A 23,271-nucleotide genomic window follows, 5' to 3' on the forward strand; every position below is an offset into this window, starting at 1 on the left:
GATTCTGAACCACTGGACCACCCAGAGAACAAATTATTGACACACATATCAGGTTGCTCACTGCACTGACTATTTTTACTCCAAATCTGCACATTTATATAGTATATATCCCATGGATTTCATGAAGCAATGAGAATTCCACGCACATTTAAAATATCCAAAATAAATTAACTTTTTGCTCTGTGACCAAAGCAAGGATTTCGCATTGCTCCCAGCCTGGGTTTCACAGATAACATTGTAGCCAGTGTCCCAAACCACACTGTGGCCATAAAGAAATGTTCCCAGTCACTTTGCACTGAATCTACAAAGCATGCATATTTCTGCCTGCCAAGCATTCAAGCCTTTGAAAGGGTCTCCCTGTGTCAGAGCTCTGAATTCTGTGATACCAATGGAATTTCATCACACAAAATGAAGTTATTTGTGGTAAACGATTAGCAAGGAAAAACTGCGAGTCCCCTGGAAAAAAATAGAACAATAAAAAGTTTTAAAAAACAGTCCTTTGGACACTCCCAGGGTCTCTCTCCCTGTGGACCAATTAACTGACACATTCAGATGTTGGCTGTCCTTCTTGTTTTCAGAAACGCAACCCAATTACCAGGCTCCACACAGCTACATTTTATAGCTAAGATGATTTTCAGCCCATGTTTTCATTGCACAGTATGTGTTCCTCTTTGGTTAAACAAAAAGTTCACAGAGAAGAACTGCAGTGGAGGAGGGAGAAAGGGAAACAGGTACGTGAAAGACCAGACCCCAAAAGCCACATGCAAATTAAGGGAAAAAAACCCAGCAATCTCTGGACTTCAGCCTCTGCTTTAGGGTCTGTTGTCACATGTGTATTTAAAAAAATATCCCCAATTTGGAATTTATTTTTTGTCTTTGCTGGAAGTGCTGCTCTGCAATAGGTTTTGTTGAACAATAAACCTAATTCAGTCACCAAAGGACAAAAAATGAGCAGTCGATCTATTTTGCTATTTTGCTTTATCCATGACCCAGTCAGATAGACTATGGGAGACCCTTTTCATTGTTAAATGCTCGGTCATTAAAACTATCCGGAGTGAAGGGCAGGAATTAGGCTTCACATTTAACACAGATGTGGACGAAGCCTCAAAGCCATCAGCTAAGGAGGAAAGTTTGTTCACTGTAACAGATGTGGACTATTTGGTTTAAGGAACTGAGATAGCCACCTCTTGCACGTGATTGTACAAAACCATTCTTCCCTGACCTGTGTCTTATAAATGAACTTTCTTTTCAAAGTCTGTCTTGGGTAAGTAAGAAATTACACATAAAAGAAAGGAAATCGAAGTCAGAGAATGATACGGATTTATCTGTTGTTAAACCTTTGTACTCAGTGGTTTCCAGTGAGGGGAGAGAGGGCTATCACCCTCCAGGAATCATTTGGCAATATCTACAGAAAGTGTTGGTGTCACAGCTGGGGTGAAGGCAGCTGTTGGCCTTTGGTGGGTAGAGACCAGAGATTTGGTTAAAGGTCCTAGAATGCACAGGACAGCACCCCACTCCCAACCCCAATAGAGAATTATCCAGTCCAAAATGTCACTAGTGAGGAGGTTGAATAACCCTGCTTTATACTTCCACATAAATTAATGACCCGATCCTGTCATAAGTTTAGCTAACAAAGATCAGGCTTCCATACAGTTTTATCTCATGGAGCAAGGTGCCTCAGGTAGGGAGGAATGAAGAAAAGGGCAGTTCAGTTCAGATGAGTTCAGTCACTCAGTCGTGTCCGACTCTTTGCGACCCCATGAATCGTAGCACGCCAGGCCTCCCTGTCCATCATCAACTCCCGGAGTTCACTCAGACTCACGGCCATCGAGTCGGTGATGCCATCTAGCCAGGGGGTACCTCAAAGGGAAAGAAGAAAACTAAAAAGAGCAGTTACTGGAGTGAAACAAACCTTTCTTACATTTCACTTGGGCTTAAAAGCCAATTACTTACTAGAACCTAATTAATAATCAGCCTTGTTACACCCTCATCTCTCCTCTAAAAGATGACTTGGCTCCACTCCTGCTCCCGCAGGTGTTCAAATTCATTTCTCCATTAATTTCTTCTCTACACTAGGAAACAAATTTCCCTTCTTTCTCTCTCATCCTCCTGGTGCTTCTTTCTGGACGTTTAGGTCTTCGAATTTAGCTTTTGATATTCCAGACAGAAAACAGGCCTTGTTAATAACAACCTTTGTGTGTTATATTTCAAAGTCAATTTCACATTATCTACCCAAAATTCTATATATATTTGTCTCTGAATACAACACCAGGACAGAAGTATCAGCCAACTTAATAGAGAATTCTCATGATATAAGGGTACCGACCCTCTCAGTTCTTTAAAAGTATTGCTACACATATCAAGCTATTAAATCAGCATTTCTCATCACGTTTTCTTAGAAGAGTAGTTCCTTGTGTGTGTGTATATATATAAATATATATATATATATATATATATATTTTTTTTTTTTTTTTCCCCAACAACAGCCTTAGCTGGGACTTGTTTTCCCATTGTACAGGGAAGAAACTTGCCCAAGTCTCAGGGCTAATGGTGAGCCTGGGATTTCATTACAAGTCTACCTATGTTCAGAGTGGTGCTCTTAAAAACCATGATCTACTACTGGGTTAAACAGAGTTAAGCAGAAATTCTTTACTGCAGAATATCTTAGACACTTTAATGCATGTGTGCATGCTAAGTTGTTTTCATCATGTCTGACTCTGTGACCCTATGGACCGTAGCCCGCTAGGCTTCCCTGTCCATGGGATTCTCTAGGCAAGAATACTGGAGTGGGTTGCCGTGCCCCTCCTCCAGGGGATCTTGGCAACCCAGGGATCGAACCTGTCTCTTATGTCTCCTGCATTGGCAGGCAGATTCTTTACCACTGGCACCACCCGGGAAGCCCCTTTATATGCTACTTCATTTATAAGCTCTAAACTAAGTTCCCAAGCTAATTTGTCCCATGCACCTTTTTCACCATGAAGTATCCTGTGTGGTCAGCTCTCCAGAGGACCCCTTCAGAAGCAAACCATGTTCTCCACTGGAACAAGCTGGTCAGAAAAAGATCTGAAGAAAGATCACACCAGTTAGTTTTTCACTGAGTAACCTGAACCAGTGACCACAGAAATGCCACTGAAAAGCTTTGCGAAGCATGACAAGTGTCATGGGGCTGAGGGGAAAAGATACTGATACATCTTCTGAGAGTAGAGGCTAAAGAGAATCAGACGTTTTGTAGAGCTGCTTTTAGAATTTAAATCAAGCACAATTTTCTTCCTATAAGCCTCATGTTAAGGTCTTTACCAATGAACAGCTGGAGAGGATTAAAGTTGTGTGAATATCTTCTTACATTCAAGAACAAAAGCTGTTAAAATAAACTTCCAAGGCAGCTTTGGTGACTTATGAAGTGTCCTGCATTATGAGCAGTTTGGTTGACTGTGAGACTGGTTCATAAAAGCCAAAAATGAAGTGTTACCATTGAACGAGTTTCCACATATCCATAATAAGATCGTTAGCTTATTTTGCTTTTCAAAACTTTCTTCTCTGTCGCTTACTTTTATAGTCAATATTTAAGTGGAATCATAATTCTGGGAAGATTCAAGCTCTGGGAAACAAAGGATAGTCAGGTAAAGAGATATAATATATTACTTGGAGAAGCCAAGAGAGAAACAGCAAAATAAAACCAGATGTGAATTTGATATGATTATATCATCCCCTCCAATAGGAAGAACACTTTCAAATTCACATTTTTATTTCTCTTGGAATCAGTTGCATCACTGAATTCTTTCAAATAAGTAAAACAGTGAGCAGCACTTGCCCAGAAAGAAATTACATGAAGCCCACACAGAGCTTTGAACGTTCATTTGCATTTGAATGATGCAAATTGTAATTTGGGATAATAAAGTCTATGTGATTGAGCAGGAGAAATTATATGAACAACCAGAATTCCATTCAAGTCCTCTCCTAGTTTTTATCCCAACACACTAACTTCAATCTACATGTTCCATCAGAGATGTGTTTCTAAAAAACACCCAAAATTCTTCCCAACCCTGCCACATTTGCCTGGCTTAATAGGACCAAATCATTGGTTATTATGGGTTATTTTCATTTAATGTACTCTCAAGGATTCCCCATGAACAATATGTTTCTGAGTCTTCTTTGGTACATCAGATACAGCATTATGGTGCCACAGTAGAGTGAACCCAGGATTTGTTCAGATTCTGATGTAGAATCAGCATAGCGGCAAACCTGTATTATGAAAGATCATATCTTTGCTGGAAAACTAGTATTAAACATTTGACTATCAGACTACAAACCTCTATACACATACTTCCTTATTTTCAAATACAAGTAGGATAACAATGCAAAACAATTTGCCTGATCTCCCCTCAAAATGGTTAATTTATGTAATTTCTAAGCCTGAATGGGCTTCCCTGGTGGCTCAGACGGTAAAGCGTCTGTCTGCAATGCAGGAGACCAGGGTTTGATCCCTAGGTCGGGAATATCTTCTGGAGAAGGAAATGGCAGCCCACTCCAGTAGTCTTACCTGGAAAATCCCATGGACGGAGGAGCCTGGTAGGCTACAGTCCATGGGGTCGCAGAGATGGACACGACTGACTGACTTCACTTTAAGACTGAATATTATACAAAGGGGCTTCTCAGGTAGCACTAATGGTAAAGAACCCACCGGCCAGTGCAGGTAGACGTAAGAGACATGGGTTTGATCCCTGGGTTGGGAAGATTCCCTGGAGGAGGGCATGGCAACCCACTCCAGTATTCTTGCCTGGAAAATCCCATGGACAGAGGACCCTGGCAGGCTACAGTCACACAGAGTTAGACATGACTGAAGTGACTTAGCATACATGCAAAGGGACTAAGATATCATGATTTGGGGAGAACATGAAGGAGAAATGCAGTTTTTTTCCACTGTGTATGTGTGTGTTTGCTTTGTCACTATAGCATTATACTGTCCCCTTAAAATTGAGCGTAAATTTTGCAAAACACATTCTTAAACAAAACCAAAAAAAGTATGACTTTTTCACATGAAAGGGTTAAGCCCCAGAACTAAACTACATTATTTTTATAACCAATCAGGAAAACAGTGTCATGATTTCATTATAGTTACCCAGTGTATCACCAGAAAGCATTGCTCACATAATGTGTCTTCATAAGACCAAGTTATAAATAAACTACAAACAACAACAGATCTTTTTTTTTCTTTAAGTATGACTTTTTAAAGACTTTTTATTGACTCTTAGACTTCAGAGAATCTTAGAAGTCATCAAGTGTCCCCACCCGGCCCCCTCTAATCAGGACTTACTTCTTTATTGATGGGCAATAAGACTCTTTAATGGGGAGGCAACTAAAGATGCTTTGAGGTAGTTCCATTCCATGTTGTACATTTCTATTCTTTGAAAGTCCTTGCATTAACATAAACAGAACTGACTGTCATAAGTTCCTCAGTGCCCTCGGGAGGAGCAACACGGACTAAATCTAGTCCCTCTTTAAAAGACTAAAAGCCACACCAGTCCAGCCTTGAAAGGACCTGCTCTCCCTAACCCCAATTATGGCCATTCATTCAAGCATTCTTCACGTGATGGTAAGGAGACTCAAGCATCTTTGCCTCCTTTCTCTGACACTCCTTCACAGCCTCCTCTTCTCTACCTACCCTTGTATGTTTGAGTTTTCTTGTTTTCCTTCCCTTTGTCTTATCAAACCCCACACTCCCCTCCCAACTGTCACGTGGATGAAGACCACCAATTCTGAATCTCCAATACAGACTTCTCTTTTGAGCTCAACTCCTGGCTGAACCACATGCAGGTACCAAGGGCAGCTCAATCTCAGAATGTCACAGCAGCATCTTTCTTCTACATTCCCTGTCTCTATCAATGCTATTTATTAGTGCCATCACCCAAGGAAGGCATTTTGAGTCATAATAAATCCTCTTCCCCCCTCAATAAATTTCTCTTCTAACATCTACTTCCTAGAATATCCTTGAATTCTGTTCCCTCTTCTCCACACCATTCCTACTATGCATCAATCTGGTCTCCCTGGTTCCAGTCTCACCTTATTTCCCTCACTGCAGCCAGAGTTATCTTCCCAAAACACAGCATGTTCCTGTCACATCCGTTCTAATCACAATGAAAGAAACTGTATCTAACAAAACCGCCTTTCATGCAAAAGCTTACCCTTAACTGGCCGGGGAACAAAAAATATGCAAATAAATCACATTCTTTTTTTAGAGGAAGTTTGAGTTAAACAAAAGAAACAGTTGACAGAAAGGAAGAATTGCAGCTTTAAAAAGCATTTCCACTCAGCTCATCAGTTCTCCGCTGTTAGCTGACAATAAACATATGGGAGGAAACTACAGTGTAAGACAAAGATTTAAGAGCCCATAACAATACCTATGTATGTTTAAAGAAGACATTTTCCAGACCCTCACACCTGCGTAAAATAAAAGGACACGTTCTGAGAGTCTTTCAGTTTTTAAGAAGTTAATCTTGCCTCTCCCCCATCATTAATAACTCCGCAGGACTTTCACGCCTTTCTACACACACTGATTACAGGGGGCTCCTGATAGAGCTCTCTAGGAGGAATAAATGCACTGGTGAGAAGGGTTTGAAAGGATTGTGATTCAGTGGCAGAAACAGAAAACTTTATTACATTTTTTTATGAGTCAGGTTAGCTTCTATATCATACGAATTGTCTGTCACAAACAGCATCACACTAGAGATAAAACTGGATTCTGTTGGTCTTCAGTCAATTTTATGAAACCAAGCAGATTGGTTTAATTATATATTTTCAGGATCCTAAAACGGACTGTCCCATTCTTGGCTCTTACAATTTTCAATAAATATCCACTAAGAGTCCCAGCCTTAGAGTTTCTTGATGCCTTCCAAACAAAATATTTCAGGTTTGTTCAATTGTCTAAATTTATTTAAAAAATATATATATATATATATATATAAAGGATGATGATGGAATAGACCCTTCCAGATGAGCATGTGCATGCTCAATCGCTCAGTTGTGTCCGATTCTCTGCCACCCTGGTGGTAGCCCACCAGACTCCTCTATGGGATTCTCCAGGCAAGAATACTGGAGTGGGTTGCCATGCTCTTCTCCAGGGGATCTTCCGGACCCAGGGATTGAACCTGTATCTCCTGCATTTCCTGCATCACAGGCAAATTCTTTCTGCTGAGCCATAAGTAAGATGTCTTAAACTTTCAAATTTACTTACTTCTTTTTGAAAACATCTATTAGTACAGTGTCATTGACAGTGGAGTAATATTAAAGAAAAAGATTTTTTACTATTGTTATTTTTTGTTGAAATGTAGTTGGTTTACAATATTTTGTTAGTTTCATTCTATTGTTATTTGACCTTGAAGAGTAATGAACTCTGAAAAATGAATAAATAAAACACTAAATCATTAACAATAAATAATTCCAGTTAGGTCCCAGGCCTGAAGTCTGAGTTTTCTCCTCTCAAAAGAACTGACATATACTCTAGAAACAAAACTGATTTTCCTGCATGTTTATAAGTGTTTATGTCAGTGTGAAGCTATGTGTTTTCTTCTTCATTTCCTTCAAAAACAGAAGTATTTTCATTTAGATTTCGTTTTCCATTTCCTTCCATGCTTTGGAATCTTATTACGATGCTGGTGCAAATCTGCAAAGCCACAATCAGGTGTTGCCAGCAGCTTCTGCATAAGTTTATTTTTACTTGGTGTGGGTTTGAAAAAAACTTTTTTAAAATGGCTCCGTTGATAAACATTATCTGAATTGAACTTTCACACTTCTGTGGAAAATCAAGCACAACACATGTTTTGGTGGTCATATCCCAAGGTTTTCACCCTCCCTCCAAGGATTTGTGAGGATGGATATGTTCATGTTCAAGTCACTGTCCTGTTTGTCTACTCAACTCAGATGATTTGGGGTCACAATTATATAGAAAAATGAGATTTTATTCTGTTTCATAGAAGGAAAAATAATTGTAATAATTTCTGCTGTACCTTTTGCTATGGTTTTTTAATCCTCTCCCCAAACTTACAGATTATTTCAGATGCAACAGACAACTTAAAAAAATAATGGAATGGGAAAGAAGGGGAAAGATTCTGAAACATAATGTTTAAACAACAACAATCCCATACCTAAATGCAATCAAAAAAGATGAGAACAATATCTCTCTACGGTGGATAAAAAAATAAATGAAACCTGTGAATGTAAAACAAGAGCAGTTTAAGAAGATGTCACAGATGATTAACCTCGGAAATGCTAATATGTTAGGGAGAAAATGATAAGGAAAGTAGATTGCATTTCTCCATGCTGAACCAAAAAGATAAGAGTACATCATTAGCCAAAAATTTTGCTTGCGTTGCCATATATGAAAATCTATATAGATTTTCCCCTATTTTTAAAAATGCATGTAGAAAAGGAACAATTTCAACCCCTCAAACAGCACCAGTTGCAGATATTTTATTTAACTTTAACCTTTTATCCAGACCCATAACTCATTGATTAAGAATTCATTTCTATATTTCAGCTCTTGGTTTAAGGCCCCTCATACCACATATGTCAATCCAGGACTATCTGGAGCATTAACTTAAAATGTCAAAAGTGTAATTTTTCTTTACAGCAGAAGTAGAATTATAAAAATTAGATCTTTCAATTACAGATGACATTTACCACTCTAATCAAGGTTAGCCTTACATGTGGGTGGGGTCAGAGGTTGAATGAGAATGATTCTCTATGCCAAAATAACTCTACCACAGGTCTGTCAAGGAGATTTTGCTTCTACTTTTAGTAAATACTCCTATTATCTTGGGTTTCCCAGATGGCACTAGTGGTAAAGAACCTGCCTGCCAATGCAGGAGACTTAAGAGATGCAGGTTCCATCCCTGGGTTGGGAAGGTGCCCTAGACGAGGCCACGGCAACCTACTCCAGTATTCTTTCTTGGAGAATTCCATGGACAGAGGAGCTTGGTGGGCTACAGTCCGTGGGGTCACAAAGAATAGAACACAACTGAAGCTACTTAGCTTTCACAGGCAGTGATTATCTTGGATTTGAGCCATGAAAACCATAACCATAACTATATTTTATCGTGGATTTCCTATGAACAAATACTGTGTTCAGCTCTTAATGACTGACATAAAGGAGTCCTTAAGTATGGACACTAAAGTCAAGCTCCATATATTTGAAACCTAGATCTTGGGAAAATTAGCTAACCTAACAGAACTTCTGTTTTCTAAAATGTAAAATGGGTATCAGTTCCGTTCAGTTGCTCGGTCATGACTTTGTGACCCCATGGACTGCAACATGCCAGGCTTCCCTATCCATCACCAAATCCTGGAGCTACTCAAACTCATGTCCATGGAGTCAGTGATGCCATCCACCCACCTCATCCTCTGTCGTCCCCTTCTCCTCCCGCCTTCAATCTTTCCCAACATCAGGGTCTTTTCTAGTGAGTCAGTTCTTCACATCAGGTGGCCAAAGTATTGGAGTTTCAGTTTCAGCATCAGTCCTTCCAATGAATATTCAGGACTGATTTCCTTTCAGATAGACTGGTTGGATCTCCTTGCAATCCAAGGGACTCTAAAGAGTCTTCTCCAACACCACATTTCAAAAGCATCAGTTCTTCAGTGTGCGGCTTTCTTTATGGTTCAACTCTCACATCCATACATGACTACTGGAAAAACCATAGCTTTGACTAGACAGACCTTTGCTTTTTAATATGCTATCTAGGTTGGTCATAGCTTTCCTTCCAAGGAGCAAGCATCTTCCAGTTTCATGGCTGCAGTCACCATCTGCAGTGATTTTGGAGCCCCCCAAAAATAAAGTCTCTCACTGTTTCCATTGTTTCCCCATCTATTTGCCATGAAGTGATGGGATCAGATGCCATGATCTTAGTTTGCTGAATGTTGAGTTTTAAGCCGACTTTTCACTCTCCTCTTTCGCTTTCATCAACAGGCTCTTTAGTTCTCCTTCCCTTTCTGCCATAAGGGTGGTGTCATCTGCATATCTGAGGTTACCAATATTTCCCCCAGCAATCTTGATTCCAGCTTGTGTTTCATCCATCCCAGTATTTCTCATGATTTACTTTGCATATAAGTTAAATAAGCAGGGTGACAATATGCGGCCTTCACATACTCCTTTCCCGATTTGGAACCAGTTTGTTGTTGGGTATAATATCTAAATCTTAAAGTGGCTGTGAAAATGATGAGAAAGGTGAGAATAGAAAAATTAAGTGATTTTCCTAAAATCACACACAGCTAAGTAGAAGAAACAGATTTCAATCTAGTTCTTGTAATTCCAAATTCCTGTAACTTTCCATAGTATCACGCCACCTCTGAGGGTGCCCAGGATGACATGCAGAGAGAAGGCACCAGAGAAGAGCAAGACACAAACACAAGCAGTGTTTCTATTCTTGGAAGAAGACATGGACCTTTGGGGGTCCTGGGATAACCAAAAGAAGATGGATTCTGTTTGACTGTCAGAATGATAGGAAATCATATTGGTGACACATTCAGCTGGGCATCATGGAAACTGACAAAGAGTTTCTAATCAACAGTGAACTTAAAAAAAAAAAAAAGGAAGGAAAGAAAACCAAAAAACAAGGTAGTGAATAAACTGAGTCAGTTAATGAACTCTGAGAACTATATGAGGCCTCCCTGGTGGCTCAGTGGTAAAGAATCCACCCGCCAGTGCAAAAGAGATGGGTTCAACCCCTGGGTCAGAAAGACTCCCCTGGAGAAGGAAATGGCAGCCTGCTCCAGCATTCTTGCCTGGAACATGTCATGGAAAGGAGGAACCTGGTGGATTACCATCCATAGGATCGCAAAGAGTTGGACACGACTGAGTGACTGAGCAACAAAGAACTGTATGCTGTATAAGAAAAACTCTTTCACCCAGTTAGGACATTTTACAGTCCACTCCTAGCTTCAGCCTCCTTCAAACACCTCAAATACTTACATTTTATAACAGAAGATGAAGGTTCACTTCAGGAAAGCTGGGATAAGTGATGTTGCCCCTTGGTTATAAGCTCAACCAGGGCAGGAAGATCAGCAGTTTTAGTGACCACTTTGTAACACTAGCTGGCGCATGCTGAGTTAACTCAGTCAGTCTTTTCTTGAATTGAATTCAGTCCAATTGCTACTATGACCTTCATCCATAATGCAAAGATATATGACCCTCCTGTTTTCTCTTGAGCTCTTAATTAACATCTAGCAATATTCCATTTGACATGCATTTGGATCCCACCCACATTAAGCATCTGCAAGGCAGAGTCCCAAAGTCACAAAGATCAGACATATCAGCTCAAGAAAAATGGAAACAGTTGCATCGAAAGGAATTTTTGTGCCTTATTTTAAATTATTAAATATATAAGATAATTTAATATATAAGATAATTCATGTTGATAGAGGGATTCAATATTATGTGATACTGACCTGGATTTAATGTAAAACATTTTTCTTTCTTCATGAAATCCAGAAAAATCTCATGGTGGTTTTCTTTGTGAGATATTACAGTCATCTAAAGAACATGTGGTCCAAAAGAGCAGGTGGGAGGTACAATCTTGTAAGATGGAGTCTCAAAGCCACATGTCATCACTCTGAATCTTTGGTGTCACCCTGCAGGCTACCTCTCACAGCTTTCCTCCATAAAGCCAAGTTTTTGAAGCTGAAATAACATTGTTCATAAGACTACATAAGTACAACTACTTTTCTATAAATCTCTTTGGAAATGCATGTCAAAACCTTAAAATATGTCCATCCTTTGACTGAATATTTCCTCTTCTCGGAATCTGTCCTAAAGAAATAATCAAAAATGCAAAGAAAAGTTTGTATTAAAAGGAAAAAAAGAAAAGTTTGTCTTTTATAAATAAAAGACCCATAATAACAAAATGGTCAATTAAATTCAGGTACAAACATTGATACTAAGACTCACCTTTTTCCATTTTAACATCTTTGAAATTGGAATTTGTTTTATAGTAGCTGGCATCTTATTATCCCCATCAGCCATACAATAGCCACTAAGTAGCTGTCATTGGAGTTTCAGTTTCAGCATCATTCCCTCCAAAGATGCTGGGAGGGATTGGGGGCAGGAGGAGAAGGGGACGACAGAGGATGAGATGGATGGATGGCATCACTGACTCGATGGACGTGAGTCTGAGTGAACTCCGGGAGTTGCTGATAGACAGGGAGGCCTGGCATGCTGCGATTCATGGGGTCACAAAGAGTCGGACACGACTGAGTGACTGAACTGAACTGAGCTGTCATTGGCAAGCAAGCATTAACTTGGTCACAGACGTTCATCTTGTCATTACTTCTGTTGAATGATGGACATTGTTGGTACTACACATGTTGCTTTCACTGCCATTTAAAAGTAACACCGTGATTCAGTATTGAGATGAAAAGTTATTGTGTAACCATGTAAACAGAACGGCAGCAGGTAAATTTTATATTGGTGAAGCAAATATTCACCATGGGAGAAATGGTCACTATTCCATATTTTGTTCCAAAGGAAAAAAAAATCATGTGTTTTATGGAACCTAAATAGATGAAACGGTGCTACATTTAGTTTTCTGAGGAGTATACAAAAGAAGCATCTCCTACATGCTAAGTAGTGCAACTCTTAGGCAAAAGAATTGCCAAATGCTTAGAAGAGATGAAAGAAATGTCAAAGCATCAAAAGGCTAGTGTAAGTAACAAATGTGTTTCAGGAGATCGTAAAGGCTATGACCGGATCGTGAATCCGGTCATAGCTTAATCGAAAACATCTTTTTCCTTTCATAGTAGTGTGTAGAATAATGTGTTCTATAGTCTACAGCATCTTAAAATAATTTAAAATAAAGACTTCCTAGAGACAAAAAAAACTCTGGGCTTAAATAAAAATATAAAAGAAGAATAAAAATTTGCAAACTCACAACTATGTAAGATAACTTTTAAATAGTGTGGAAAAGTGAAAACAAATATGTTGAAATGTGTAAAAATCTGTAAAGTGAGACTATGATTAATCTTTCCTTCTTCCTTTTTATGTTTCCAAGTCAGTTTTTTAAATCTTCCATGATCATTTTTTTGCGTAATAGGGTATATTTTGTTTCCAATAATAAAAGACAAAATTAGAGATGCTTTTTTTAATTAAATTATGATTTACAATGTTGTGCTAATTATTGCTGTACTGCAAAGCAATTCAGTTATACATATATGTACATTCTTATTTTAATAAGAGTGTGTTTTTTAATTAGTTCAAAATAATATTTAGAATATTAAAAACAAGGGTGGAAAGTTACCTTCCATGCACTCATCACTTTCTTTATAACATTTATTGTTATGTCTCTAAGCCTGTTTTGAAGCTGCTCATATTTTATATCCTTATTCTTCTGCGAGGATAGTTCTATAGATTCTGTGAGATCCAGTCAATAGATTCACAAGCTTCCACTTCTGTCTCCTGCCTGGTGTTCTTAAATCCAGCCCATGCATGTCAACCCAATCTATATTCTTCACACTTTCATTACGTTCAATCAAACTTTCTTGGCCTTTGCTATCCCAACCACAAAAGCTAACTTACTACATTTTTTCTAACTATTAAAGCTCTCTCTGATAAAGGACCTTTCCAACTCATCTTTCTTAGTACTTATAATTATTCTGAGTTCACTACCCAAGGCTACTCTGAGATCAAGTGAGTTTATTTCCAAGTTGTTTATCCAGTTGTGGTATCTTTCAATTCCTTTTCTGTATGAAAGATAACTAAGAGGAACAAAAGAGAAAACACATCTTTTCCTTGATATATTATTGATCAAAGGGCCTTCTAGCTGGTATAGTTTGCAGCCATGGGCTTTTGGATGGTAACCTTAATGTCATTCCCTAGAATTTCTGAGGTCACTGAGAAGGTGAATGAGGAGAGCATAAAGTGAAGGTGGAACAGAGATAAGAAAACACAGAGCCTGAAATAAACCTCAGAACCAGGGGACCCTGAACAAGCTGGATTCATGCTGGGGAATAATGTATCCCCAGGCCCAGATCTTTCGAAGTTTCATTGTATTTACAAAATCTGTCCATTCTCTGGTCTCTCTCATTCTTCTACAGTTGAAAGAAATTGTGCCCAATTGCCCCAGGCAGCCTTGGAGTGCAAGCGGGAAGTAGGATGAACCCCAACATCATATGTTGGGGCTCCTCATCAGTCAGTGCTGAGATAAGACTTCCCCCCAAGCAGTGTCTCTATTTGCCCCTGCAGTTAACAAGACTGCATCCTTCGTGCCTCAAACACATGTGTACTTCCGTCACTCATGGTCTGAGGGTGGCCCACCTGTACATATGGCAAGACTATCAGAGCAACCAGTTCCACAAAGGCAAGGCCCCCAAACTAAGCTCTCCACTGGCACCATCAATCAGCCGAGTCCTAAAAGGAAGCTCTGTTTTCACTTCAGTCCTCCCACAAGTCTATGTATTTGATGGTAAAGTTATAAAATCATCAATACATTTAACCTGTAGCCCATAAGCATGTTAACTCCTCCTATTTGTGCCTCATCCCACCCCAAACTGGGCTTCCTTGATGGTTCAGTGGTAAAGAATCCACCTGCAATGCAGGAGACCCAGGTTCGATCCCTAGGTCTTGAAGATCTCTTGGAGAAGGGAATGGCTATCCACTCCAATATTCTTGCCTGGAGAATTCCATGGACAGAGGAGCTTGTCGGGCTACAGTCTACGGGATCGTAAAGAGTCAGATATGACTGAGCAATTAACACACACTCACACACAACCCCCAACTAGTTAAAATAATAAAGAAATAAAATCTGACTTGATACTACTCACCCACAACTTATAATAAGTATCTGAGTTGGTCTGAGATTGAAGTTCAAGACTTGCTTTGGCTGGAGTTGGACTCTCCCTGGAGACTTGGACACAGAGGCTTGGCGGGAAGCGACGGGATGCAGAGATGCCATGGCAATTTAGAGCTTACCTCAAGTCAGAGCCACAACACATGGGGTCAGCGTGGGGAGGGGAATATCCATCCAGAGCAGAAACCTGAAGGAGGTGGGAGAGAGGTCTGCCACAAGTGCCTTGTCACCGACACAAGAAGACTTAGACTCTGTCGAGTTGAATCTGCCAAAAACTGTAAAATAAGGATAGGTCTCATTGCTCTGTCATGTGTGAGATGTTCATTAGCATTTCATGCAGGCAGGCAGAAAATTGCTGGGGAAGGAAGAAATCACATCCCGAGCTCATCCTCCATCTAAGCGCTGCAAATTTGGCATTTCTGCACAGGAGGAAACGGTACCCTGCTGGCAACAGGTTCTTCATCAACCCAACCCACAATGAAAACACAAAGCAAGGAAAAGACACTGCATCTTGATTGCTCTCAGTACTTTGGGAGTACCCATCAGTCTTAAGAAGAGTTCCTGGAATCGTTACAGAAACTCTCTGCTCACCTGAAGTACTGTGCTCCCTACATGAATTCTGTTCAATTTATTATAATTAATACTAGAAATCTAGGGAAATAGGGGAAGAGGGAAGGAAAAGCATTATTGTATCCAGAGCACTAGAGCTAGGCTGGGTATCACTGCCGTCCCAGCCTCATTATCCCAGGACTTTTCAGTAGAGAAGCTCTCTCTTGAATCACGTAGGACTTCACAGCCCCAGATGATAAACCAGCCTCGATGCCAGATTTGACTTTCATCACTCAGGTTATGGGGGTCCTTCCTACTCTGCAGGTTCCCAGTTGTCCATGGCAACAGGGAATACACACAAAGCAAAGGAAGACAAGCCCTTCGAACACTTTGTCTCATCTTTCAACACACATTTTAGCAGAACTGATTGACATGGAACAAAACAGACTGTTTGAAATTGTACCCCTTCCTCTTTTAATTGCCCTCCTTTTGATGGGAGAGTGACAAGCAGAGATGTAGTCTAAAGGCTGATTGTCCAAGGGGTGACCAAGTGGGCTGGATAATCGGCGCCTTTTGCATCTGAGTCACTTTCCAGGTGGCGCTAGTGATAAAGAACTCGCCTGCCAATGCAGGCAGACGTAAGAAAGGAAAGTTCGATCCAGAGGTCAGGAAGATCCCCTGGAGGAGGATCCAGGAGGAGGAAGACCCCCCTGGCAACCCATTCCAGTATTCTTGCCTGGAGAATCCCATGCACAGAGGAACCTGGCAAGCTACAGTCCATGGGGTTGCAAAGAATCGGATACAACTGAGCTGCTTAGCATGTAGGCGCACACACTTCCAAGATGAGGGCTTTATCTTGTGGCCTAAATGGTGCTTAGCATTACAAATGGATACTGAAGAGGAGGACAAAATGAGAAGCTATAACATTCTTTCAAGTGTGTGTCTTTCAATTGACGGTCATCTGCCGCTAAATGCCCTCATGTTGCTGCTTGGAGAGGACTGACAGCTCTCAGCTGCTGCCGTCACCAATGCTTCCACACTGACATCCCAGATCAGATCATAGCACCAAACCTTAGCATGCTTTTCTTTTTATTCTATACCAGGATTTAGGCCACATCATCCTGTTCTAATGGTTCATTAAGTAACAAAAACCAAAAGGAACAACCAGAGAATATTCTTTAGCCATTTAAAAACCATAGCGTTGCAGAACATGCAATGATATGGGAAAGTGCTCATCATATAGTATGCGATGAAAACACCCAGAGAGAAAATTATGTATGCAGTATGATCTAATTGAATTATACATATGTATGTGTGTGTGATTCCAAAATGCTAATCTTGAACATTTCTTGACAAAGTGGTTAAGAGTGATTTTGATTTTTTTCTTCATACTTTCAAAAGTGTACTAAATTGAGCATGTATTATTAATTTTTTAAATCTGGTTGTGCCTGGTCTTAGCTGCAGCATGCAGGATTTTTAGTTGTGGCATGTGGGCTTTTAGTTGTGGCATTCAAGATCTTATTCCCTGACTAGGGATCAAACCTGGGTCTCCTGCACTGGGAGCATGGAGTCTTAGCCACTGGACCACCAGGGAAGTCCTGAACATGTATTATTATTATAAGCAGAAAAAAAAAAAAAAACTGCTACACAGAGGTAAGATAGTCCTCAGTTTAAACCAGCACGTTATTGTTTATTTACCCCACATTCTACGCCACTAATTTCACTTCCTATTCTCTGGATTTCCCAAGGCCCATATGGTTCAACTTTGTTTCTGGCGTCCAGGATGCAAATGAAGCAAGCAGGCTGACTTTTGGGTGACTTCTCAGTTCACCATGTGTCAGGAAGCAGAAGGAGCCAGAAGAACTGGCTCTGAGTCCCCATCCTACCCCCCAAGTGTAATCCGGGACCATGGAAATCCCTGAGCATCTGAACCAAACTCTCCCCACGTATGAACTGAAAGACTGGGCCCTCGCTTGAAAAGTCTGCTTTCCATGAGCTGCTAGATCCAATTGCAGCAGAAAGTTCTAATTGCCATGAACATGAATGAAGGTGCTGCAAAGTTCCTTCACAGAGTGATCTTCATTCAACCGGAAGTGGTGAAAGCCGAGTCATCAGTATGCAGGAGATCCAACACGCTGTTTTATCTCAGAACAAACCTCTTAGGCAAAATGTTCGATGCAGATGTAAATACAGTCCCAGTATCTACAGTACTGAACTAGGCAAGGTGGTCTTTGAAAACCTAAACTATGTAGTATAGCAAACATAAATAAGCAGTTAGCTTTATATCCAATATTTAAGTTTGGGCTTCCCTGGTGGCTCAGACAGTAAAGAATTTGCCTGCAATCCAGGAGACCTGGGTTCGATCCCTGATTTGGGAAGATCCCCTGGAGAAAGAAAGAAATGGTTATCCAATCCCGCATTCTTACCTGGGACATTCCATGGACAGAGGGGCCTGGTGGGCTACAGTCCATGGGGTCACAAAGAGTAGCACATGACTGAACGACTAATATTTTCACTAAGTTCAATCATCTGAATTCACTTGAATTATCAGGTGACTCAGGTACAAACGCATGGAATGATTACAATGACCTGATCTGAACAAGTAGTCGGAGAAAATACAACCCTTCCCTTGAATGGAATTATTGACACTGTAAATTCTGAAAATTATACAAGCAATGCATAAAATCACTGCAAAATAAAATTCATACCATGCAAATGTCCACAGAGTGAAAAATGGAAATTCTCCTTGAAGTCTCACCCTCTGCCCACCCACTCCTCTATCCACAGATACCCTGTTTTAGATCCTTTCCATTTTAAAAGTAGGTATCTCTACATGGTTCCTATCACTCACTCCCAAAGTTCCACAAGAATATCTATAAATATCTCAAATCTTTGTCCCATCAAATGTAACCAAAAACGACATTTTTTTTTACTAAGATGAGATCACTGTTTTTCAAAGAAATGTTCATTATTTGTAGCCTCTACAATTGATGCTGACCATTATTTTCTCTTTGCTCATTTTGTTATCTTTAAATAATAAGTAAATAAACATGAATATTAGAGGAAAAAATGTTACTGGGACAGCAAGAACAGTAAAAAGGCCCTGCATGCGCAATTTTTGATCTCCCAGACACAAGCATATGGCAACCTTCATCAGCTCAAACTCATAACTGAGCTCAACAGATGCCCCAGGTCAGGTCCCATGTGAAAACACATCCTGCCTGTGGGCACTGCCAGGGAATAGCATCACAACTCTTCCTTCTCTGCAAAACCTGGACAGAGCTTCGGGTCCAAGAGGAAGGATCAGACGATTTTGCAGGCACTAGAAGTCCAGAAATGGCACTAAGAGACCAGTCCCTAAGGTTTCATTATTTAAATGCTGACATGGACAATTGACTACTAGCAAAACCAATTCTGTGCAAAGATGACCTAAGTATAGAGCTCACCTAAGAGAAGAAAAAAAACAAGCAGCGGTCTCCAACCTCCAGGTCGTGAACTGATACCTCCTGTCAGATGATCAATGGCATTAGATTAAAGTGTACAATAAATGTAATGTGCTTGGATCATCCTGAAACCATCCCCCTTCCCCCTGGTCCATGGAAAAATTGTCAAAAAGTGTGGGTACCACTGGATTAAGGAATTAAATATAATTAACCAGACAGCTCAGGCCCCACAACGGTTATACTGGGCTCACAGAGAGGAAATGATGCTATTTGTTAAAGTAGAGGAAATACACTCTATCTGCTAATAAAAATGATCACTTATTGAGTACTTCCCATTCTAAGCATCTTATGTAAGTTAAACAATTTAGTTTCACAACAAACCCAGACAAAGCTGCTATTATCATATCTGTTTTAAAGATGAGGAAACGGAAGAACTCAGAGTTGGTCAGCTTCATCTTGAGAGGATCTGGGCTCTCCCTCCTAGTGGCAAAATGGCTGCAGCAGTGTCAGCCTTTACATCTCAATCACCAAACTATTCAGAGGAAAAGAAGCTCTCTTCTGGAATCCGCACTCTCACTGGCCTGACTGTGTTATGTACTCATTTGTTACGGACAGGGAGACTGAGATGTGCAGATTAGAACAAGCCAGTCAGAGCCATCGGGTTATATACTAGGATGTATAAGTAGGATCAATGTCACCTAAATTTCCAGGGGGATAATGGATGCTGGAGAGGTGAACACCGAATGTGTACTACAGTATTCACCAACCAGAAAAGAAAAGTTTTCCTGCAGTATAATTATAATCATAGTTGAGCTTGAAGCTCTTAATTCCTATTGGTATTATTTGTTCTAGAACAATATTTTCTCCATGTAGTCACTTTGAAATATATATATATATATATATATATATATATATATATATATATTTTATCTATCTCCTCTACCCCAGAATTGATTTTTCCTAAGGACAATAGGTTTGCAATACATGGTGAGCACTCTTAGGCATATATGTGATCATTACTTTTAATAGGAAATATGATAGTGGAGAACTAGGACTATCATGTACTCTTTGATTAGAGGAAAATCAAGCCTTCAAAGGAGAAGCTTCTTCCTACATAGTTATCTTATGTATGTGTTATTTTACCCCTAAGTTATGGATTTAGTGCTTTGCTTCAGTTGGCTCAGAGGTTAAAGCATCTTCCTCTAATGTGGGAGACTTGAGTTTGAACCCTGAGTTGGGAAGATCCCCTGGAGAAGGAAATGGCAACCCATTCCAGTATTAGCCTGGAGAATCCCATGGATGGAGGAGCCTGGTGGGCTACAGTCCATGGGGTCACAAAGAGTCAGACATGACTGAGCAACTTAACTTTCAACTAACTTTCAGTTCAGTTCAGTTTAGGCTCAGTCATGACTCTTTGCGACCCCATGGACTGCAGAACACCAGGCTTCCCTGTCCATCACCAATTCCCGGAGCCTACTCAAACTCATGTCCATCGAGCCAGTGATGCCATCCAACCACCGCATCCTCTGTCATCCCCTTCTTCTTCTGCCTTCAATCTTTCCCAGCATCAGGGTCTTTCCAAGTGAGTCAGCTCTTCACATCAAGCGGCCAAAGTGTTGGAGTTTCAGCTTCAGCATCAGTCCTTCCAATGACTATTCAGGACTGATTTCCTTTAGGATGGACTGGTTGGATCTCCTTGCAGTCCAAGGGACTCTCAAGAGTCTTCTCCAACACCACAGTTCAAAAGCATCAATTCTTTGTTGGTCAGCTTTCTTTATAGTCCAACTCTTAAACCCGTACATGGCCACTAGAAAAACCATAACCTTGACTAGATGGACCTTTGTTAACAAAATAATTGTCCCTGCTTTTTAATATGCTGTCTAGGTTGGTCATAACTTTTCTTCCAAGGAGTAAGTGTCTTTTAATTTCATGGCTGCAGTCACCATCTGCAATGATTTTGGAGCCCAAAAAATTAAAGTCTGCCACTATTTCCACTGTTTCTCCATCTATTTGCCATGAACTAATGGGACCAGATGCCATGATCTTAATTTTCTGAATGTTGAGTTTTAAGCCAACTTTTTCACTCTCCTCTTTCACTTTCATCAAGAGGCTCTTTAGTTCTTCTCTTTCTGCCATAAGGGTGGTGTCATCTGAGTATCTGAGGTTATTGATATTTCTCCCAGCAATCTTGATTCCAGCTTACATACAAGCAAAGCACACAAGTGAAATCAGAACTGTAGGAGTCCTTATGAAGTGCTCAGAATTATTCTAAACAGATAATTAGCTATCCAATCTAAAGAAGTGAAGTCGCTCATTTGTGATCCCATGGACTGTAGCCTACCAGGCTCCTCTGTCGATGGAATTCTCCAGGCAAGAATACTGGAGTGGGTTGCCATTTCCTTCTCCAGGGGATCTTCCTGACCCAGGGATCGAACCTAGGTCTCCTGCATTGCAGGCAAATGCTTTACTGTCTGAGCTACCAGGGAAATCCCATCCAATTTAAAAGATGTTCTCAAATGGAGATGCCACAGCATTCTTCGGGAACACACTTTAAAGTTTAATGACCTTCCCTATCAGTGTGATGCTTATATTGAAACTAATGTTGAATTCAAGTTAATCCCACAAATATTTGTTAAATGTGACCATCTTGGTCATGCCTATGTCTCAATAGAAAACATCCTCTATGTAGCCTTCATAAACTAGAAGACCACAGTTATACATAAGTTAATCAACAGATATGTATTTGAGCATCTGTGCTAGGAATGGAGGCTTGCAAACAAGTATAAACATTATTCTCAACCTTACCTCTCCTGGATACATGGCTGAAATCCATTTTCCTGGTTCTTTGTGGTTTCCATGGCTTTTCTCTGGACCTTCTGCTAGTTTTCCACAGCTATGATAAATGGATGTCTCACAATTGACTCCACAAATAGAAACAGCCAAATGGATTCTAGACCAAAAAAAAAGTAGCTTATTTTGGGAAGCAGATTCCCAACCACAACACTTGCATTAGGTTGTGCTTGCATTGGAAAAGAAAAAAAAAATATAAAATGGAAAATGTGAACATAATAGATATCACCTAATAATCCAGGGAGAAACATCTCGTGTAATGGTTACTAGGGATGACTAATCCAATAAAGCCCTTGGCTAACACCAGCTGTCCATAACTGAAACAGACTAGCAACCATTCCCAGGCCAACAACATACCTACCCGCTGCTAAGAAGGACTAATTCTATCAGAGCCCAAGCAGTTCCAAAGTTCATTCAGTTCTGCTCCAAAAGAAGTTTCAGAAACATTGTAGACCTCTCCGTTGTGATTTAAAGCTGCAGAAAAGGCATATTAAGGGGTGACTGAGGTCATCTTGTTTAATGTAAGAACCCCTCTATACCCGTGGTTATCCATCAACCCAGCAACGGGAAACTGAGCATGGCTGTTCCAATGACAAATATTGGAAAGCCATTCCTCACACTAAGCCAAAGGCCTTATGACCCTCCACTCTGCCATTCCCACCAAAATATGTCTAAGTCTTCTCCCAATGACGAGCCTTTAAACAGGAAGTCAGCTATCATATTCCCTTCTTAGTCATATCTCCTCTGTCTTCTTCATAGAACCTCCTATAGCGTGCATAAATTTTGTGTCATCTTTCTCCTTGTCACTTTGGTTGAGCAAGTTAAGTAACATAAAATCTAGAAATTCTGAAAAACGTAGCTGCTTCATTTTCTATCATATTGCTTTTGCTAAAGGTGTTTATGTTCATTTTGCAGTCACTCAGAATTGAACAAATAAGTGAACCAGTACACATCCTAATAAGCATTTATCCTGAGGATGTCTGTTTTGTCATAAGTCAACATTCATACTGCTTTGTGCCTCCTTAAACGATAATCTGCTGATTTTCTCCATCTTTGAGTCTTACTGTATTCAGCCTTCCCCATTCAGTCATTCTTGCCCAGGGGATCTGTCAGGTAGCAGATGCCTCTTTCCTCTGTCATTTAATTGATTACACTGGTGTGACAGTTCAATCCCTCCTTCATCTTGAAAAGTGGCCTTGTGTTAGATGGTAATTCTGTGGTGGAAAAAATAAAAAGAGAAAAGGCCAAGTAACCTTCAGAAAATGATAGTACAACTTGTGTTTCTGCACACCTGATTATTTTCTAAGCAGCAAAATTTTCAATTTATTAAGCCTTAGGTGGGTAAGTGATGCCTTTACAAACAAAGAATGTGAGATACCATTTTTCAGTGGCTCTGTGACAATCACAAACACTGGGAGAGATTGAGGTAATGAGCAACTACGAGAACCACAGATCTGAGTTTCAAACATGAGACGCTCTGTCTGCACATGCTCTACATTGCTATTTAGAGAGATAACTCTAACATGTAACTCCAAAAGGTGGAATTCAGACCTCATCCAAAAGACCTGGGTTACAACTGTAGGTCAGACCAAAGTATTCAG

At 40.2% G+C, this 23,271-nt stretch overlaps 2 long non-coding RNA genes across 2 annotated transcripts; both read right to left on the minus strand.

Annotated features, from left to right (window-relative positions):
- Nucleotides 1–1,303: 1,303 nt before the first annotated feature.
- On the minus strand, nucleotides 1,304–6,141 carry LOC132657258 (uncharacterized). Its single transcript, XR_009595135.1, has 3 exons — nucleotides 6,061–6,141; nucleotides 2,966–3,063; nucleotides 1,304–1,860 (listed from the first exon to the last, which is right to left on the minus strand). It is a non-coding gene; the product is annotated as an uncharacterized LOC132657258 (long non-coding RNA).
- Nucleotides 6,142–8,450: 2,309 nt separating this feature from the next.
- LOC121820454 (uncharacterized) lies at nucleotides 8,451–22,884 on the minus strand. Its single transcript, XR_006060996.2, has 6 exons — nucleotides 22,735–22,884; nucleotides 22,032–22,144; nucleotides 21,626–21,770; nucleotides 14,803–15,103; nucleotides 11,437–11,797; nucleotides 8,451–10,196 (listed from the first exon to the last, which is right to left on the minus strand). It is a non-coding gene; the product is annotated as an uncharacterized LOC121820454 (long non-coding RNA).
- Between the last annotated feature and the right edge of the window lie 387 nt (nucleotides 22,885–23,271).

Source organism: Ovis aries, chromosome 10 (genome assembly GCF_016772045.2).
Source record: "Ovis aries strain OAR_USU_Benz2616 breed Rambouillet chromosome 10, ARS-UI_Ramb_v3.0, whole genome shotgun sequence".
NCBI classification, from domain to species: Eukaryota; Metazoa; Chordata; class Mammalia; order Artiodactyla; family Bovidae; genus Ovis; species Ovis aries.